Source organism: Equus asinus, chromosome 22 (assembly GCF_041296235.1).
Source record: "Equus asinus isolate D_3611 breed Donkey chromosome 22, EquAss-T2T_v2, whole genome shotgun sequence".
NCBI lineage: Eukaryota > Metazoa > Chordata > Mammalia > Perissodactyla > Equidae > Equus > Equus asinus.
The window spans coordinates 17,345,468-17,366,249 of NC_091811.1; the positions used below are offsets into that span (position 1 = coordinate 17,345,468).

At 44.1% G+C, this 20,782-nt stretch overlaps 1 protein-coding gene across 2 annotated transcripts in view; it reads left to right on the top strand.

Moving 5' to 3' along the window:
- NTF3 (neurotrophin 3) overlaps positions 1-19,808 on the top strand; it is a 115,028-nt gene extending 95,220 nt beyond the window's left edge. The window contains exons 2-4 of one of the 2 annotated variants that reach the window (XR_011496993.1): positions 10,304-10,386; positions 11,974-12,070; positions 19,449-19,808. The gene's annotated coding sequence lies outside the window, so the exon portion shown is untranslated. Of the gene's footprint in view, positions 1-10,303; positions 10,387-11,973; positions 16,476-19,448 lie in introns of those variants that run through there. The other variant, XR_011496994.1, reaches the window with a different exon arrangement.
- Positions 19,809-20,782: the final 974 nt, after the last annotated feature.

Genomic DNA, 20,782 nt, shown 5'->3' on the forward strand with positions numbered 1-20,782 from the left:
AGGCACCAGGTCTGACAGGCACCAGGTGAGACCACAGGCTGCTCACGTCGCCTTTCAGTCACTGCCCCAACACCTCAGGCAATTGAAACTCCCCAGGAAATGGGCCTGGTGGGGAGCAGACGGTGCCCCCCATCCTTACCCATGGACACAGCCTCCAGGGCTGAGAGGAGAGGCAGGCTCTCCTGACATGGGAAGGGGCCCAGGGAAAGGCCACCCCAGTGGATAGGGTTATGGGGGAAGGGTGAAGGAAGTCATGACATTGGGAATGGCTCAGAGGCCATCTCAGCTAGGTCTGCTATTCACAAATGGGAAAACTGAGGCCCAGAGAGGAAAAGTAAACTTCTCAAGAAACTTGAGGAGTTAGTGGTTGTAGAAGGCTGAAAAGTGGCCCCCCAAAGGTAACCCATCCTAATATCTGGAATGTGTGAATGTTACCTTAAGGTGCGGGGGGGGGGGTGCTGTCTTTGTAGATCTGATCAAATTAAGGATTTTGAGATGGAGAGATTATTCTGGATTTTCTGGATGGACCCTAAGTACAATCACGTGTATCCTTATAAGAAGGAGGCAGAGAGAGACTTGATGACATGCAGAGAAGGCGATGTGAAGATAAGCAGATGCTGACCTCGAAGCAGCCACAAATCACTGGGTCCTGGAAGAGGCAAGAACAGATTCTCCCTCAGGGCCCCGGAGGAAGTGTGGCTCTGCTGACACCTTGACTGTGGCCCTGGGAGACTGATTTCAGACTCCTGGCCACGGAACTGGGAGAGGATACCTTTCTGTTGTGATAAGCTGCCCAGGTTGTGGTGGTAAGCTACAGCAGCCACAGGAGATGAATACGGCCGTGTACAAGGACCTGGCCCTACCCGGAGCTGTGCTGCTCCCACCACCGCCCCTGGGTGATGAGAGGGCAGGCTGGAGGCTGAGAAGGCACGGACCTGGGTTTTCATCACATGCTCTCCCCAGCAGCCCTGCCGTGTCCCGAGGGATGAGGAGAGAGGTGCCCTCTGCGGGGGAAATGGAGCAGGCCTGCGAGGGAGGTGAGGGAGAAACCACAGGCAATGGAGGGCATGGACTCTGTCCTGTGTGGATGAGGACATGGCCAGCACACCAGGGTGGAGGCAGGGCCCTACCCCACGTCCTGCTACCCACCAACCCCTAACGCTACTTAGACACCGGTGGGGTATTTGTGGTTGAAGCTGCTGCGGCACACGGAGCATTTGGAGGATCTCAGTCCGCATCTCCCTGCAGCCCACAGCGGAGCCCCTGGGATTGATGAGGAGAAAAGCCATTTGGGAAAAGAATTGTTAGAGCTGTTTAGCATTTCCTCCCTCCTGGCTGAGGTGGCCCCGAAAGAGTCCTGCTTCTGCCAGTCCAGAGGCCTGGGCCCAGACTCCAGGGCACAGGCACGTGAGTTCCACTCACGAGAGCAAGGCCTCAGTTGCTCAGCCTCAGCTTATCTGAAAGAATCCTGAAGGTGGATGCAGACTGGGACTCCCAACCTGCCCCGGCAGCCGACAGCCATGTGGCTCCGGGTAGGGTACTGACCCATGGCCGTGTGGCTCCGGGTGAGGCGCTGGGCCTCCTGGAGGTTGTACCAGTTAAATGTCAAAGTGTGTGCAAAAGGGCTTTTGTAAGCTGTGGGGGACCAGCCTCACAGGGGTTACTGTTTCCACCCCCATTAGCTTCGTCGGTTTTCTTAATCAGGTCCTACTGCCGCCTCATCAAGTAGGTTTGATGGGAGGGGGCAGCTGTGACGCCAAGGTATGCCTAACTCAGAGCCAGTCCATCCCACCACTGAAAAATAGCAGGTCGAACATCCTAGGGCACACACATACACGTTTCCAAGAAATTAGGGGGTGGGACAGCCTTGTCCCTTGAGAGCCATCAGTCTAGCAGTGGACACTAAATGCATACATGGGAAATGAACTTATTAGAAGGCAAAACATCTACAAGTGCCAAGTGACACAAGCCATACAGACATGGGAATGCTGAAAGCCCACACAGCTGGAGCTCAAGGGCAAACCTAGACTAAGGTCCGCTTGGCACTCTCCTGAAGTCTGACCCTGAGAACGACCAGGTCCAAGGCCAGGCCTGTGTGTACACCAAGGGATGGGAGCAGGGTGGGGCTGTCTGGGAGAAGTGTCACTTGGGACAAGGAGCAGGAAGGTCGCCTCCCTTTGTGTTATTGGGGTGGCAGATGAGAAGGGAGGTTCTGAGTCAGGGACACTGGGGTCCCTTGAGCCTGGCAGAGGCCAGCAGGAACAGAGGTAGGCATCCTGCTAGGAGGACCTCCTGCACTTAGCACTAGGTGGGTGGGATGGAGGAGAGGTGGCCTTGACGAGGAGGAGCCGTGCTCCCCTGAAGCGCCACCCTGGCTGGGACAGAGTTCCAGTCAGTGCTGACCACTGAGCGTCAGACGCCCAGCCTCAGGCACGAGGCCTTGAACGTGACCAAAATTCCGTGTTCTAGGAATTACACAGCAGAGGGAAGCCGTGGTCTCACAGAGGCAAGTCTGAGTTCCGGCCACAGCAGCCAGGCAGAGCCACAGGGCTGGCTCTTCAGGGGCTCAGGCGGGGGGCGGTACAACCTTCAGTGGGGAAGAGAGTTAATCCCCTCCTCAGACTGGCAGGCTGTGCCCACGGGGAACTCTGACTGGTCTTTTTCCTCTTCATCCTTGATCCCCAGTCCTCTCACCCACCCCTAATTGTTTGGTATAAATCCTTGAATAGGAATACATTTTCTAAAATACGTTTTAAATAAAATGTGTATGTGTGTGTGTTCCATCTACATAAATGACATTGTGCTATGCACTTTCTGGGGTTCCTTCTTCTTCTTTTTAACTTAAAACTATGTTTCTAAGATCTGCCTGTGGTGCTGGCTGTCCCTCTCAGCCTTGGCTTTGACAGCCACTGTCTGGTGTCCATGGTGTCCCCACCCCCTTCTAACCTACCCAGGCCCTGGGGCTGTGGACCGAGTCTCCATCAAGCTCTGTTCCTGTCCTCTCGGGACCAGGGCCTGAGCCGTCAGGTAAAGGCATACGGAACTGTACTCGCTGATCCCAGATGTCTCTCCTGAACCTCTGCACCACTCTCTCTTCCTGCCAGCGGCGCGCGAAGCTCTCTGCTTCCCTTGTCCCCACCAACATCCTTGATAATCTGATGAAAACTAAATTTTGGGTTTTGTGCTAGTTAAGAGGGTAGGTTCAAATCTTCACTGCATCACTTACTAGCTATATGACCGTGGGTAAGCCACTTCTCTGTGCCTCAGTCTTCACATCTATAAAATGGGGATAGCAATAGAATGACCTCATGGAGTTGTCATGAGGAGTAAATGAGTTAATGAGAAGCGTGCTGCATATTTGAGTGTTCAGTAATTACTACTACTTCTCGTATTACTTGCTGCTGCCACTAGTACTACCACTTCTAGTGAGGTTTAGCATCTCTTCGTATACTTGTTGGCCATTTGGGTTTCCCCCACTGTGGATTGCTTACTCATGTCTTCTCCCCATTATTCCATTAAGTACCCATGGTTTTGTTGCTGATTTGTGTTTGTTGAACATCCTACATGTTAATCCCATGCTTATTTTTTATCGTTGTAAATATTTTCTCTCAATCTGTTACTGGTTGATGGTCTTTGACAGCGATGTTTTTTGTTAAACAAAAATTCTGGTAAAGTCAAATCTATCTTCTTTTATTTCCTGGTGGTTTGTGCTCTTGGAGTGTTATTTAATAAATCCTTCCCCACGCCAAAATTACAAGTATATTATCAGTTTCTTTTATGACGTTATAATTTTACTTTTCCTATATAGATCATTAGTCTTTCAAAAGTTCACACTTACTTTTGGTGAGGTAGGTATGCAATTTTTTTTCCTCCAATATAATAATTCTTTTCTTTATGATTTTGTAGTGATTCATACATATGTATTTAGGAAAGAAATATATAACATGAATATAATCAGGTTTTTTTAGCACTGAATTCTATTGCATTCCTCTCTTTGCCTATCCTTGCACCAAAATCCCATTGCTTTTATTACTATGTTACTATGGGTTTGTAGTATTTTCCTATTGAGTAAGATGACTATCCTGAGTTATTTTTCCTTTACAAAATTTAATGAGCTATTTATGGATCTACATTCTTTGATACACATTTGAAACAAGTTGATGATCCTCAAAAAATCCTTGTGAAATTTAAATTGGAATTGCAATGAATTTATAGATTACTTAGGAGAGAATTGACGTGTTTACAAAGTTAAGTTGATCATTCATGAATAAGACACATTGCTTCATTTATCTCAATATTCTCTTATTTACTTTGAGTTTTTATCTTATCTACATAAAGATCTTATACATCTTTTTAAAACTAATTCTAGTTTTTTGCTATTCTGATAAGGCCTTATTTATTTTTACATATTTCTAATATGTAAAAATATATATAATATAAAAAAAAATTTTCCAGGAATAGTGTAATGGTACTGATTTTTACAAATTGATCTTACATCTGTCATGTTGGCGAATTCATGTTAGTTCTGATAGATTGGCTGATGGTTCTACTGGTTTCTCTATGTGGATAATTCTATCATCTGCCAACGATATAGTTCATCTCTTCCTTTTCTGTCATTCTTTCTTTTTTTGTTTTTTAAAGATTGGCCCTGAACTAACATCTGTTGCCAATCTTTATTTTTTCCTCTTTGCCCCAAAGCCCCCCAGTACACAGTTGTATGCTCTAGTTGTCCTTCTGGTTCTGCTATGTGGGACGCTGCCTCAGCATGGCTTGATGAGCAGTGCTGGGTCATGCCCGGGATCCGAACCGATGAAACCCTGGGCCAGCAAAATCCTGGGCCACTGATGTGGAGCACGTGAACCCAAATGTTTGGCCACAGGGTCAGCCCCTCTACCATTCTTTCTAATGTTTACTTGTCTTGCCTTATTGCATTGGCCAGTACTGCATTAAAGAGTAATGGCTATAGTGAGCATTCCTTGTACTGAGCCCCAGCTTAAAGAGAATGTATCTAAAATTTCTTTCTTGAGAGTAGTGTTCACTATGGGATTTTGGTGTATATTCTTAATCAAGTAAACAGAGTTCTATTCCTGGTTTTGTGAGAATGATTACTATTTTTACCATTATTCTAAAAAGATGCTTAGATTTTTTTAATGCCTTTTCTGCATCTATCAAGATAATCATATAATTTTATTCTCCTTTACTCAATTATGTTAGTGAATTCCTTTGAAAGAATTTTCATTTGTTACTCCTTCCTGAAAAATTCACTTTGATCATGACGTATTATTTTAAATACATAGTTGGATTCAGTTAACAAATACTCTTTTTTTGTTTGAATAGTCATGTACATGTTCAGAAATGAAGTGAGTCTTTTGAATTGTCATTTGCCAGCTTTGGAATCAAGGCTATATTAGTCTCATGAAAAGTTGGGCAGCCTTCTCTCTCTCTCTCTCTTTCTTTTCACTGGAAAAATTTGCACAACACAGATTATTTATATATAGCTTGAAAGCTTAATAGTGTTCTCCTATTAAACTTTTTGGGTTCTGAACTTTGTTGGCACAAGTATGAATTTTGGGAAGACATTTAATTTTTTAAAAAACTATTTTATTGAGGTCATATTGGCTTATAACTGTGTAAATTTCAAGTGTACATGATCATATATCAGTTTCTGTATAGACTGCATCATGTTCACCACCTGTTGTCTAGTTTTTATCCATCACCGTACATATGCACCCCTTTACCCACTTCATCCTACCCCCACCCACTTCCCCTCTGGTAACCACTAATCTGTTCTCCTCATCCATGTGTTAGTTTATCTTCCACATATGAGTGAAATCATATGGTGTTTGTCTTTCTCTGTCTGGCTTATTTTGCCCTCAAGGTCCATCTATGTTGCACACAAATGGCACAATTTTGTCTTTTTTATGGCTGAATAGTATTCCATTCTATATATATACCACAACTTCTTTACCTCTTCATCTGTTGGCAGGCACTCGGGTTGCTTCCACATCTGGGCTATTGTGAATAACGTTGCGATAAATGTAGGGATGTTCAAATCTCTTTGAATTATTGATTTCATGTTCTTTGGATAAATACCCTGTAGTGGGATAGCTGGATCATATGATATTTCTATTTTTAATTTTTTTGAGAAAACTCCATGCTGTTTTCCATAGTGGCTGCACCAATTTGCATTCCCACCAGCAGCGAGCGTATGAGGGTTCCCTTTTTTCCACATCCTCTCCAACATTTGTTATTTCTTGTCTTGTTAATTATACCCATTCTTACCAGTGTAAGGTGATATCTCATTGTAGTTTTTATTTGCGTTTCCCTAGTGATTGGTGATGGTGAACATCTTTTCATGTGCCTGTTGGCCATCTGTATATCTTCTTTGTAAAAATATCTGTTTGTATCCTCTGCCCATCTTTTGATCAAGCTGTTTGTTTTCTTATTGTTGAGTTGTATGAGTTCTTTATAATTTTGGAAATTAACCCCTTGTCAGATATACGATTTGCAAATATTTTCTCCCAGTTGGTGGGTTGTCTTTTCATTTTGTTCACGGTTTCTTTTGCCTTGCAGAAGCTTTTAGTCTGGTGTAGTTCCATTTGTTATCTTTTTTTGTGTTTCCCTTGCCAGAGTAGATATGGTATTTGAAGAGAGACGTCTAAGACTGATGTCAAAGAGTGTGCTGCCTATATTTTCTTCCAGGCATTTTATGGTTTCAGGTCTTACATTCAAGTCTGTAATGCATTTTGAATTAATTTTTGTGTATGGTGTAAGATAATGGTCTACTTTCATTCTTTTGCACATGCAACACTATTTATTGAAGAAACTTCCCTTTCTCTGATGTAAGGGGAAAGCATTTAATATTTAGATTTTTAAAAGAATGATTGATTTGTTCAACTTTTCTGATTTTTTTTCTTCTACTAGTTTGCTTTGTTCAGAATTTTATTCATTATACCTAAGTTTTCAAATATTTTTCTAAAATAATCCATGGTATTTCTTTTATTGTTTTAAATTTTCTGTCGTGTCTATAGTTATTTTGTCATTTATTCTGTAGTTTTTAATTTCTATCTTGTCTTTTTTCTTAAAATTTTAATGTCTTGTCAAAGACCTATCAAAAGTATAAACTTTTACACAAAACTAGCCTTAAGTTTTTTAATTTTTCTACTTTTTTTAGTTCATCATTTTGATTTCTATCTTCATTTTTATTTTCTATTTCCTTCTTAGTTCTTTGCGTTTACTCAACTGTTCTTTTCCTAACTTCTTGAGTTGAAAGCTTAGCTCATTTGTTTTTGTTCTTTCTTGCTTTGTGATAAATGTTTTTAAGCTGTAAATTTCTCTCAAAGAAGTGATTTAGTTGTGTCCCATGTATTTTCACAAATGGTGGTTTCATTTTATTCAGTTTTAAGTACTTCATACTTGTCCCTGGGATTTCCTCTTTAACCAAAGAGTTATTCGATAGTATGCTTTTTAGTTTCAAAGCATATGGGATTTTTAAAAACTATCCTTTGCTATCAAGTCCTAATTGTATAGCATTATGGTCAGAGTGTAGTTGTGCAATGTTGGTTCTTCGGAATTTATTGAGGCTTCCTTTGTCACCCAGGTTTAATGTTGACTTTTGTGAATGTTCCATGTGCTCTTGAAAAGAATATGCATTCCATACTTATTAGGTGTGAAATATATATGTATTTTTTCAGGCTTATTAGTTGCATAGTTGTATAATTCAAATCTACTATGTTTTTTCTTTCTTTCTTTCTTTTTGTCAGCTTGATTCATTTCATTGAGGAATGTGTTAAAATCACCAGCTACCATAAATGACTTATCTATTTATTTCAATAGTTACATCTCAGTTTTTTAATTTGTGTACTTCAAGGCTTTATTATTAGGTACCTATGTGTTAGTGATCATTGTATTATCTTTGTCTGTTTATTTTACTGATGTATATAGTATTTCTCTTTGTTCCTTTGGATGAAGTTTAACTCAAAATCCATTTTGCCCGAAAAAAATTGACACCCCGGCTATGTTTTAGGTCCTTTTTTCTTGATATCTATCTTTCCATACCTTTATTTTTATATATTGAGTATATACAAAGGACCTTTCTAACACAAAGAGAAGAGTGTCAAAATCAATAAATATGCTCATGAAGCCACTACTCAGCTCAAGCAGTAGGAACATTAGCCCCCGTGTGCTTCTCCCTGATCCCATCATGCTCCCTCACACTCAAAGGTAACCTGAATTTTTGTTTATTATTTCTTCAGTTTTCTTTATATTTTCACATATTTGTATATCCCTACATGGTAAATCATTTAATTCTTCATGCTTTCAAACTTTGTATAAATGAAATAATATTGTGTATATCTTTCTATGACTTTTTTTATTCAACATTATTTATTTTCATGACTCATCTATGACGATGTGCACAATGATAGTTCATTAATTTCCACTTTTGGATAATATTTCGCAATCACAATATGACTTACATACAATAATATATGCATAAACAATATACATCACAATTTATCTATTTTCTTATTGCTTTCTAGTTTTTGGTTTTTGCTTGCTATATCAAACATTGCTGCCATGAATAATCTTATCTGTGTCTTTCCTGATACACAAATGCAAGAGTTCTTCTGTCTTGGTTGGGAATTGTTGGGCTGGTTAAGATTTGGACTGGAATTGCTGGGTATGCAATTCCTCAAAGGTATGAATATCCTCAAAATAATATAAATATTAGAATTTCTCACTCTAATATCCACACATTTAGACATATCTTTCCCAAATCTTTTTTGTCTCTCTATGCTTTATTTTGGAAAATTTCTTTGAATATATCTTCTGAGCCATTAGATCTCTCCTCTGCTGTTTAATTTGCTGTTTAATCCATCCATTGAGTTTTATTTTAATTATTATATTTTTAAGTTTCTAGAAGTTCTATTTGATTTATTTTTAAATCTAATTGGCTTTTTTGATAGTCCTGGGTCCTTAGTAATTTTTTAAAGCCCCAATTTTATCTCTTTAAGTATAGCAAATATATTTATTTTTTAATCTGTATCTGATGATGCCAATATCTAAAGCATCTGCAGCTATGGCTTTGATGTCTTTTCTCTGAGCCTAGAGATTAATAAAGGGAGAGGTAGCAGATTGATGTGTGAGGTTACGTCAGAGGAATAGGCTCACTGCTAGAATAGGTTTCTAGCTGCGGAGCTGGAAGGGCTAATCCCAGGAGGCAAGCTTGAACAGAACCTCCAAGGCCCCAAGTCAGAGCTTCCTCCTTCTCTGCTCCTATCTACTCCCCCTCCATGATCTACTTTGAAAAGCACAAAATAGGCAGGTCGCTGGCCTTGGCTCGCTGATCCTCTGAAGGATAACCCAGGAAGAAATGAGATTAATACGGTGTAGGATTAATATCTTTTTGTATCTGTAGAGTCACACGTGGAAGAAGTTTGTCACCTTCATACTGACTGTATTCTACCAGTGTCCTTGGAGTTATATAGAGAAATACCACATTCCTTGCCTATACTAGGTAGGTGGCAGAAAGAATCAGGACTGGGAAAAAAGGGAATTCTCGAGGGGAGCCAATTCTAAATGGGAATTGTAAGCAAACCTTGTTTATTCCCGATCCAACAGTTACTTCTTTGTCCTTTCTGAAAGAACTCTGACATTTCTCAGTTATCCACCTCCAGAAGGCCTGTTTTTCAGGGGAGACTGAGTTGGTTTCTTTATTCTTAATGAGAGATAGAAGAAAGAGCTGGCCAGTGTTCTCCATTGGACATTGTCATGTCTGGAGGAGATGCCTGGAACTGCTGTGGCTAATTTGTGACCATGAGGGGAATCGGCCTGAATTGAAGCCAGCCTGCTCAAGCTAAAGTAGCCCACCAAGCACTGTATCTCATCATACTGCTTTATTATCTTCATGATTTTTATCAAGATCATCTTTTTGCTTGTTTCCATGAAAGCAGGGACCTTGTTTGTATTGTTCACTGCTGTACCTCCAGTGCCTAGAAAAGTAGCTGGCACAAAATAGATGCTCAATAAACGTTAATTGTGATAGATGGCAGTATTCTCCAAAATATTTGCTGCCCTTCAGTCCTGGGCCCTTTCCTACAGGTCGCTCCAGAAGCTCTTTCCTGTAGGAGGAGTACATGTCCCATCACCCCTGATAACAGATTTGACCTTGTGACTATTTTGGCCAATAGAAACCATTGTGGGTATTTGACCAATGCAAGCTGAAATGATATATGCTGCTACTGAGCAGAAACTTGAAGAACTAGTGCATGGTTTCACTACTGCTTTTTTCTTCTTTCACAAGACTGACCAAGAAGGAGGCTACTCTCTCTACCTAGTCCTGGAATGAAGTCTGGGTCCCTCTTACCCTACAAAAGACATACACAGGTAAGAAATAAATCTTTGTAAATGTAGGACACAGATTTGGGGAGTGGTTGTTACTGCAGCAAACTCTAGAGAAAGCTGACTAATTCATTAGCTAAGTTAATTAATAAGTCAATAAATTATTTTTTCCTTGAACTAGTTTGAACTGGGTTCCTGTCATTTGAAACTAAAGAGGTTATCAGGAATATACCCTCTTATGTTGTTCTCTTTTCATTTGTTTGTGTCATCTTCTCCAGAGTGTAAGGAGAGACATCATCTTATTCCCCACTGCATCTTCAGGGCCAAGAATAGTATCTGCTCATTACATGTCTGTGTGTTTATTATTTGGTCCCTGCCTCTACAGTCAAGCCACTTAAGACAGAGACAAGGGAGGGAACTTTCTGACCTTTAGTAGCTCCAAATTAGGGGTATTCTTGGTCACTTCTGAATATTTCACTCTGCCATCTTTCTCTTTTATCTCCACTGACCTAACCTATCTCATTAAAACAAAGAAACAGCAAAGGTAGCTGCTCAGGTGGTTTCAGGCCAAGGAGTCTTGCCAAAAAAAGACATAGGAGTCTTGGCTAGAGAAGTAGGTGTGAAGAGAGATAACCTGGTCACTGACATCAGTGAAGTTTCCTGGGCTCTTCTGAAGCTCCTATCTCTTTAGATGGGGACCTGACAATTTACTAATTTGCAGCTGAAGATACTGTATTATGTTTTTCTTAGTAAAGTGAAGGTTTTGGATCTAAAAAGAAGCTCAAACCTTCTGTGACTAACAGATGGGGAGAGATGAGAAAGCTCAGGAAGATGATCAGTGACAGTGTGGTCCTGGGCGGATAGATGACGACAGGGCTGGGAATTAGGCCCAGGAATAAGGAGACCATTGACCCAGCCAGTCGCCTGTGAGAGGAGATGGCTCCAGGTGACCTGATTGTGGTGTGGGGAAGACTAGTATGTGACTGGTAGCTATTCTCCAGGCCTGCTGACATCAGGCAACCTGGTTTATGAAGGGAAGAAAGGACCAAGGAAGACTAAAGGAGAGTGTCCCTGAAATTAGACGGATGATTTATTTCTGAGTCAGGAATACAAACGCATCTATATGTGCATGTGGTGTGTGCGTGCACACACATACACACAAGACACAGCACAACATACATCTGTTTCTTCCTAATAGTTTAGAGAAGGGTTTGAGCCATAGGTCACTCTGGAAGTCTGATGAAGCCCATAGACACTTCTCAGAATAATCTTTCTGGAAAACATAGAATATAAGGAAGCACATATGTTTACAAATGAAACCAATGATATTGAAACACAGTTATCAAAATGTGATGGAAAAATATGATAAAAATGTCTTTAGTAATGCATTAAATAACAAGATATTGCAGGAATTCTGAAAAGTACCATTATTTCAAAGTAGTGATGAGTATGGCATTTTGTGACATCTGCAACAACTAGAATGTGATATGAAATTATCTGTGAATTCTGCTGGCGACAAAGTCACTGGTACCACTAATAGTTTTGTGATTTGTTGCCTATACTCAAAATAGAAGGATGTACTAGAATTCAGTTGGAGGTTAGTAAAATAAGGATGTATTTTTTCTCCTCCAGGTTCTTGGGTGAATTCTCTCCAAACATGCCTTGGGAGTCATGGAATCTTGGATAAGAACCCTTCGTTTAGAGATAGTCCATCTGAATTCAAAGAAAAGTATGTAGTATTTTCTTGGGATCCCATCTTGCCCTATCAATTCAGACCTAAACAACCCAGTTACTCAGTGTTTGACTCAAGGAGGCAAGCTGTTACCTGCTTTGTTGTTCTGGCCCATTGTGCCAGGGAACCAGACTGGGCCTTGAATATGCATGATCTGGGTTAGTGCTTGTCACTTCTCCCAGATCATCACAGAAGGCCTGGTGGCACAGATGGGACCTGCTCTGTGCCCTCCAACTCAGCAGGTCTGGGAGCCATCCCAGCAGCAGCAATGGCACCAATCCCTGTATCGACCCCCATCTCCAGCCCCTGCCTGAACTGTTGTCCCTTATCTCTGCTTGCATCCTTGAAGCTATATGCCCATCCAAGGACCACCACGCCCCTGCAGGGATAAGAGAAGGAAGGGAGGGGGAACCAATCCTATATACCCAATATGTGTGGGGCATTATGATAAGCACTTTGCCTACCCTGTCACCACAACCCTGTCACACGGACTATATTACCCCATTTGCATCTGAGGACACAGAGGCCCTGAGATGTTAAGTAAGCTGGATCAGTTGAAGCGAAGGCTGGTGGAGCCCAGATTTCCCAACATAATGTCCCAAAATTGAGAGCACACCATCTCTTTGAAACAGCTCATTCCTCCTGTGGGTAACTCTGCCTCTCAGAAAGTTCTTCCTTATTCTGAGCTTTAGCCCAGCAAGAGGGATGGTTGGTACAATTATCAGTTTTATTTAATAACAGAGTGTTCATTTATTCACTCAGTCAGCAATTTCATTGAGTGCCTACTGGCAGAGGAGCTGCCACAGAGAGAGAAACAAAGCCCCTTCCCTCTTGAAATTGACATTCCAATGGAGAAGACAGACAATAAACAATAATCAAAGAAATACAGGGTACATCACATTGTTGAGGAAACTCTGGAGAGCGATACCGGACAAGGGAGATACAGTGTCGGGTGCTCTGGTAGTCATGATGGGCTTCTAGGAGAAGGTGGCGTTTGAGCAGAGGCCTGCAAGAGCGGGGGTGGTGAACCAGCGGAGAAGAGCATCCCACACAGGGGTGCTTGGCACGTGGCAGTAAAGAGGGCAGCGTGGCTGAAGCAGAGTGAACGGGAGGAAAATGGTAGGAGCAACGCTGATGCTCAGCCAATATGCATCTAGATGGGAGTACAGATCATTAACATATTGAAAACCTTCCACACTGGTTGGTAAATAGCCACTCTTCCAAACTCTCAAGTGCCACCCCACCTCTACCCTGGCCACATAGCCCTCCTCCTCCCACTTGGAACTCCTCATATCCAGCAACTATGGGGTCATGCCTGGCAAAGCAGGACGCCTTCGGGCCCTTCCTCCAGCCCTGTGGTGGGTACCCGTTCAGATTGGTCACTGCCCATGTGGTACCTTTTTGTGCCATTTCACATTTCGGATATCACCCTATATAGCAGATGAAGTCAGAGAAGGAGCAGGATCCAGCTCAGGTGGTAATAACTTTGTCTCTTACTTTGAACGAGAAGAGAGGCCCCTTGGTAGTTCTGAGCAGAGGAAAGTCATGGACAGTCTACAGATCAAAACGCCTAACCTGGCTGCGAGGTGGAGAATGCAGAAAACAGACTGTCCGAAAGCAAAGTCTGGAGCAGGGAGCCCAGGAGGCTGCTGCCATAATCCTGCAGAGGTGGCAGTGCTTTGGGAGTGGTAGAGCTGGCAAGAAGTGGCCAGATTCTGGATATATTTTGAAAGGAGAGCTGACAGTATTTGCTGATGCCACAAATGTGGGTCAAGAAAGAAAGAGACAAAGTAAAGAGGAGGCCAGAGTTTTTGATCTGAGCAACTGGAAGGATGGAGTTTCCATCAACAGAAGTGAGGAAGACTGTGGGTGGCCTGTCGTCTTTGCCTGGCGTTTGGATGAAAGACTGACTCTCTGGACTGAGTAAGGCCCTAGAGGTTTGGAACGATGGAAGGATTTTAATCTAAGCAATTGGGAAGCAGAGGTGCTATACGCTGTGATGGGAAGCCCAGAAGAGGAATTTGGTTTGGGTGATATTAATTTTGAGATAAAATTAGATATTCATATAATGTCCAATAGGCAGTTAGAGACAAATGTTTGGAGTTTGTATTTAAAATCCTGATACTGGATGAGAAATAATGGATTAAGGGGAGGGGGAGAAAAGAAAAGATGCAAGGAATAAGCCCTGGGGTAGATGTGGAAAAAAAAAAAAAAAACAAGGAAAGGAGATAGAGTAGAGCGAGAGCCATGGATGAAGAAGGAGTAAAATCAAGATGCCCCGCAGTCAGAGGAAGAATGTGAGTCCAGGAGGTCGAGGGTGCAACAACTGTAGCAAATGCTGCTGGTATCCAACCGAGATGAAGACCGAGAGAGCCACCACCGAACGAGCAACACGGAGGTCTTTGGTGACCTTGGCAGGCAGTGTGGACAAAAGCCAGGCAAAGAGTTTTCCAGGGAGAACAGGAGAACATTCTTCTCAGTCAAGACAATTAAGATTTAAAACTCTTTTGAGGAATTTTGTTCCAAAGGGGAGCAGATAAAGGAGACAATGACTGGAGGGAGAAGTTCTATTTTTATTTTAAGATAGGAGATCTCACAGCTTGTTTTCATGCTGATAGGGATGATCCAAAAGAGGAAAATTTGTGATGCAGGAGGGGCTGGCTGCCTACCTGAGAAGACGGGAGGGCGGGGTCTAGGATGGAGGCGGCGGCCCAGACATGAGAGCGCTGGGCTCAGGGGCCACAGGCCGGAGGATGTGGGGGCAGGAGCAAGGAAAGTTGTCCCCTATTGGCTCCTGCCTTCTCAGTGAAAGAGAGTGCGGATGAAGGAGGAGCCACTGAAGTTTTGCAGGGAGACAAGAGACAATAGTTACCCAGCAACGTGGGAGAGTGAATGGACCAGGCAAACAGCACAGTCACTCTCACAGGGGCGGGTGGTCCACGCTCTTTACATTTCTGGTTCCTTTGGAGACACCTTCCAGTTCTCACACGGAAGGGACAGAGGGGAAAGCAAAGAGCTTTTCACGTGGTGTCTAAAGCTCCTTGAAGACAGAGATGGATCCGACGTTACCATCTCCACAGGCCCAGAGCACAATGAGCACCAGTGCTCGCTGCTCCATTGATGACACCCAACACTAAGTACCTCAGCTACCAGTTGTCACAACGTCTGCAATCCTACTCTTAAATCTTCCTTTCTATCTTAACATTTTAAAATTATAGGGGCCAACCCCAGGGCTGAGTGGTTAAGTTCACGCGCTCCACTTCAGTGGCCCAGGGTTTCAGTGGTTCGGATCCTGGATGTGGACCTAGCACTGCTCGTCAGGCCATGCTGAAGTGGCGTCCCATATACCACAACCAGAGGCACCTACAACTAGAATATACAACTATGCACTGGGGGGCTTTGGGGAGAAGAAGAAAAAAAAATGGAAGATTGGCAACAGATGTTAGCTCAGGTACCAATCTTTAAAAAAAATAAAATAAAATTATGGTATGACATACATCCAATAAGGTACATAAATCTGAAACACATGAAACCACCACCCAAGTCAAGGCTATGGAACATTCTGGGCACCAAGAAGACTCTTTCATACCCTCAGAAGATTCCCTCCTGCCCTCCCAGCCAGAGACCTCCAAAAGTAACCAATACTCTTTTTTATAAAACAAAAAACGATTGCCTGTTTTTGAAGTTTACATTAATGGAATTATTCTGTAAATATCTTTTGTCTGCTTGTTTTGCTGAATATCATGTCTGAGAGATTCATTCACGTTGTTGCAGGCAGCAGAGCTTGCATTTTTCTTTGCTGTATAGTATTCCATTGTATAAATTTACCACAATTTATTTATCCATGTATTGTTGATGGACATGAAGTTTGTTTCCAGTTTGGGGATATTACAAATAATGCTGGTCTGAACATTCTTTTATGTCTTTTTTGCACAAATGTATGCATATCTGTTGGGTATATAGTATTCTTAGGAGTGGACTCTGATGGCTCCTAGGGAATAAGCATGTTAGCTGTTGGACAGACAGCACACAATTTTCTAAAGTGGTTACACCTGTTTGTGTTTACAGCTATAAGAATTCCTTCTTTTGAGCCTTAAATATTTTTCAGTCTTTGGAAGGCCCTTCTTAGACTACTTTTTTCTTTTTGAGAATAGAAATAATCTAAGCCTGGAGCAGTTAACATTGTGACCCTGCTTACCTGGGACCAGGACTAGAATATTAGGGGCTCCAGGTGACAGTGGAGCAAAGCTGGATGAGGATGTCAGGAGGGGCCTGGTTGGGATGGAGAAGAAGGAGGCACCAGAGACCAGCTGCTCTGTTTCACCGAGGCTGGCCCAGCACAGAGGAAGCAGACCCTCTTCTGGTCTGGAGGGCCTTCAACATCAGAGGACACCAAACCCGAGCACACGCGTCCCCTCGTTCTCTCACTCGCTTTCTTTATTTCCCTTCTCCTTAGGATCCACTTCTCATTCATGGACAATGTTAAGCCTTTTTTGGGAAATGGCTCAAAGGGTTTTTGGAGGGCTGCATGATGCAAACAATGTCTTAAATTATGAAACTGTGTTAAGTTTATACGTAATCAAGGATCTTCTAATAGTGACCTGGCAGAAAAACAAAAGATTATAGAATCTCCTTCAGCGGTGGGCCAGGATCCCCTAGGACAGGTCTGGGGGAAGCGGGAGAATGAACACATGCTCTCTCTAGGTTATTCTGAGTTCTAAGGGAAAAGAGAGTGGGCAGGAAGTGTGGCTATTTCCCTCCCGGGCACATGGAAGGAAGCAGGAAAGAGTCAGAACACTCTGAAAACAATCCAGCCACTTGAAGCTAAGCTCCAGCTCTCTCTCTCCAGAGCCCTCGCATAAGTCCAGCGGTGTGTCCTCAGCTCTAGGATGGAGGCCCAGGAATGCGACTAAGGGCATCTGACTGACCCCCTTACAGGGAACACTTAAGGAAGTGAGCTGAGAAAGCACTCGCTGCTGCGATAAACAAACCCTGATGCTCGAGGATCTTGACAAAACAGAGCACCTTTCTGACCCTCTTCATAGCCCGGTGTATGGGCTCTTGGGGGGCAAGCTTCCAACACAGGGACTCGGGCTCCTTCTGTTTGTGGCTCTGTATTCAGCTTATAGGTGGGGAGAGCAGTGGAGAAAGCACGCTCTCCTTTGAAGGAGAATGTGAGTGACCAGGAAGACACTGGTATTAATCCATTGATGAGAATGGGTTACCTAGCCTCACCTAAGCGCAAGGAGGGACCCGGGGCCTGGTCTACCGCAGCCGTCTCCGCGACAAGACCCATAGCTTCCTGTTGGATTCAGGGGGTTCACCTTATGCTGAAGGTCTTCTTCTCTGGCTACACTGTTGTAGGGTCAGGGCCCAGACAATGTCTTACACACCTGAACCACCAGACCCCGCACATCGTGGGAATTCCGTAAACGCTGATTGGCTGATTGACTCATAGCCTTTTCTCAGAGATTTCTTTTCTAGAGTTTTACAAAGGACCAAGGCCCAATTCATATTGTATTCAGTGTCTGCCTACACCTCTCTCTCTACTCCTGCAATCACAGCCCCATCTAGCCCAGCCGTCAACTGCCAGAGCAACTGTAACCTCCCCGTTCATTTTTCCATCTGTAGAAAACCCAATCATCCTCCTTGGCTCAGTTCAAATGGCACCTTGACAGCAAACCCTCCCCTGGCCACCAAAAAAGTTTTTGTTCACAAACTTGACACTTGGTTGCTTCATGAGAAGGTTGTCTTCTCGAGGGCGTCTATCTAATTGCCCTTCTAAATCCCAAGACCTCTGTGCCTTTGCACCTCTCTTAACACTTTGTTCTGAACCAGGCAAAGAGGAAATGCTCAGGAGAGGCTTGTCAACTAATGGATTAGCAAGATGAGATTCTAACACTCACAAAAAAATATCCCCTGGACCAACTGTCTTCTACTCCGTGCATCAGCATGTAACTAAATAAAAGTCGAACTCTTCCGACACTTTTAGGCAGGAGGACAACAAGATTAGAGAGAAGTTTTACCTCCACCCTACTCCCCTTGTCTCCTCTGTCATCGCATGTAAAGCTCACAAAAGAATATCTGAGCAGAGAGAAAATTTGGAAGAAGTGAATCTATAATCCCCGTGTCATGAGCTCCAGTGTTTGTGTATGTGTATGTTTGTGCATGTGTGTGTGTGTGTGGTGGGGAAAAGGGGAGAGGCCTGAGGAAAGAGCATTTCACACCCAATCTGCTGAGTGTCAGAGAGAATCAGCTGGCTCCAGGCTCAGCGGTCTCTGAGACTGAGGAGAGGGCAAAGAGCACACATCAGACCTGAACCCCCTCTCCAGGGATCTCTAGGCAGCAGGAACCCTTTGCTGGGTGCTACAGTCTCCTGATGAAGACCAGGAGCCAATGCGCTGTAAGGGAGGGAACACCGGGTGTGGTGGTCTAGGAGGCCAGCTCCCCACTTACGATAATGAGGAAGTCCTGCGCCTTGTCTGTGAAATGGAGATGACACCTCCCTGCTACCAGCGGATCCACGGAAGCACGCGGGGCAGCCTCCATGATCCAGGGCTCATGTGTGCCAACAAGGGACTTTATATTAAGTATATTCCAACGAAATACCTGAGAGTATTGTAGTCAGCTCTCCCGAGACTTCAGCGTTCTGAAGCCACAGATTATGAACACTGGAAGGGACATGAAAAGTCAGTCTGTGACCAACTTCTCATTTTTTAGATGAGACGTGTTTCATTTCTGAGCACTCAGTCGTGTCTCAGGGCACCAGAGGGCCACTCTGCCTCTCCGCCTGTGGAACCCTGGGCTATCAGGAAAGGCCTCAAGGAGACAAGCTTACATCAGGACACCCAGACCACCTGGGAGAAATGGCAAAGCCTGAGGACCACATGCCAGCTTCCTGAGGGCCAGGTTGAACCCTTCTGTGACCAGACCTGACTAACATAGCAAATCATGCCCATGGCCACCAGCAGTGGCCCAGGGTAGACTCGCCACCCAATCAGAGCTTTTCCCTGGTCTTTTATGTATAGATGCCAGGGGAGTGGACTCTTCCTTCTGCAGTCACAAAATAGGGATGATTAAACCTTGAGCTATCTTCAGCCATACCCTCCTGACCTCATCCCACAGAAGTGGAGATAATGGAGGAGAGGTGAGAGAACGGGAAGGAGGGAGGGAGGGAGGGAGGCTGGCTGAGCGTCCATGGTTCCTAAGGGCAACTTTATCCCCGAACTCCCCGGGTACACGAGGAAGTTTTCTGTCACTTGCAACGTTGAGTAAAGTATTCTGTGTAAGACTTTATACTTAGTAAAGCCCTGATAAACTTGACTCTTGACTTTCTGGTCTTAGAGCCTTACAGGACGAATCTCTGTCTGTGCAGGAGCAGTGATGGCTGCAGCTCAGGGGAAGGTAGACCAGTGATGGTGAGAGGCAACCTGCCAAGGAGTAGATGACATTCGGAGCCGAGCCGCTGGCTAAGGGGCATGCAGCAGTTGAGACACACAGATGCACAAGCAAGGATGCCCTGGGGGATCACCAGAAATTCCTGGGGAAGAACCTGGTGAGGTGGAGCTGGAGGCTGACTTAAGCATTAAAGTGCCGTGTGACCTGCAGGCTGCAGAAGTCTGAGTCAAGCTCACTCTTTCTCTCCCTCCCTCCTTTCCTTCTTTCTTCCCTTCCTCCCTTTCTCTCCTACAGAAGCAGCCTTCTTCCATGGGGTGAGATCAGGAGGGGTATGGCTGAAGATTTTGTGACTACAGAGGGAAGGCAGAGTCAGTCTTCTGGTATCTATACTTATTTACTAAGTCCTTATCACTTTAGACATTTCCTTTCTTGCTGGGTCTTAGAAACACCCACCAAATGAAGGATTTTGCTGGAAGTTTGCAATGTAACTTCATCCCATCAGGTCCTTGGAAGCACTCATGTGACCAGTTGGCCCCAGCTACACTCATGGCAGGAAGCTAAGCCTTGCTGTCCTCTCCCTCTCGTTGACATTTGGGGTCCCCAGCATGCTTCCTGGCAGGACTATGCCATCTGACTGGGCCGGAGAATGGAGACAGCCTCCAACCTGACTTCTAGGCTCCAGGGTCTGCTGCTGATAGAAGGAGCAGGAGGGCTTCTGTAAGGAACCCGGGAAAGGAAAAGGCTGCTGGGGAAGGAACGGGAGGGCAGTGATGGAGGAGGTGCCAGACCAGGGTGGGGACTGAAGGATCTAGGGAACTGGCTGTGGAGCCCATCCGCTGGACACTGAGCCAGAGGCTATTGCGTGGTGGATAAGAGCCTAAGCTTTAGAATCAGACAAGATAGGAAGGAAGCCAGGCTTCACTACTTATAACTTTGACCAGACACCTGACAGCCTCCAGTTCTTCATCTGTAAAAGGGAATCCATAAAATCCACCTCATGGCCTTGATATTAGGATCCAATGAAACCATGCATATAAAAGCACCTGACTTTGTGCCTGGCACAAAGCAAGCCCACAACAAAGGAAACCATCCCACCTGAGGCTCAGGAACCTTGGCCAGAGTCTCCCCATCGCTCTTCCTCTGGCATTCAAGGCCAGTGATGTTCTGGCCCCTTTCTGTACAAGGAGCCTCACCTACCCCTAGTGCTTCTGTTTCACGCACCTTCAACTTCAAGCTAGACCTTGTCTCTCCTTATTTAAAAGTCCAGGAGAAGTAAGTGGAGGGATAGGGGCAGAGAGGACTAATCGTCTC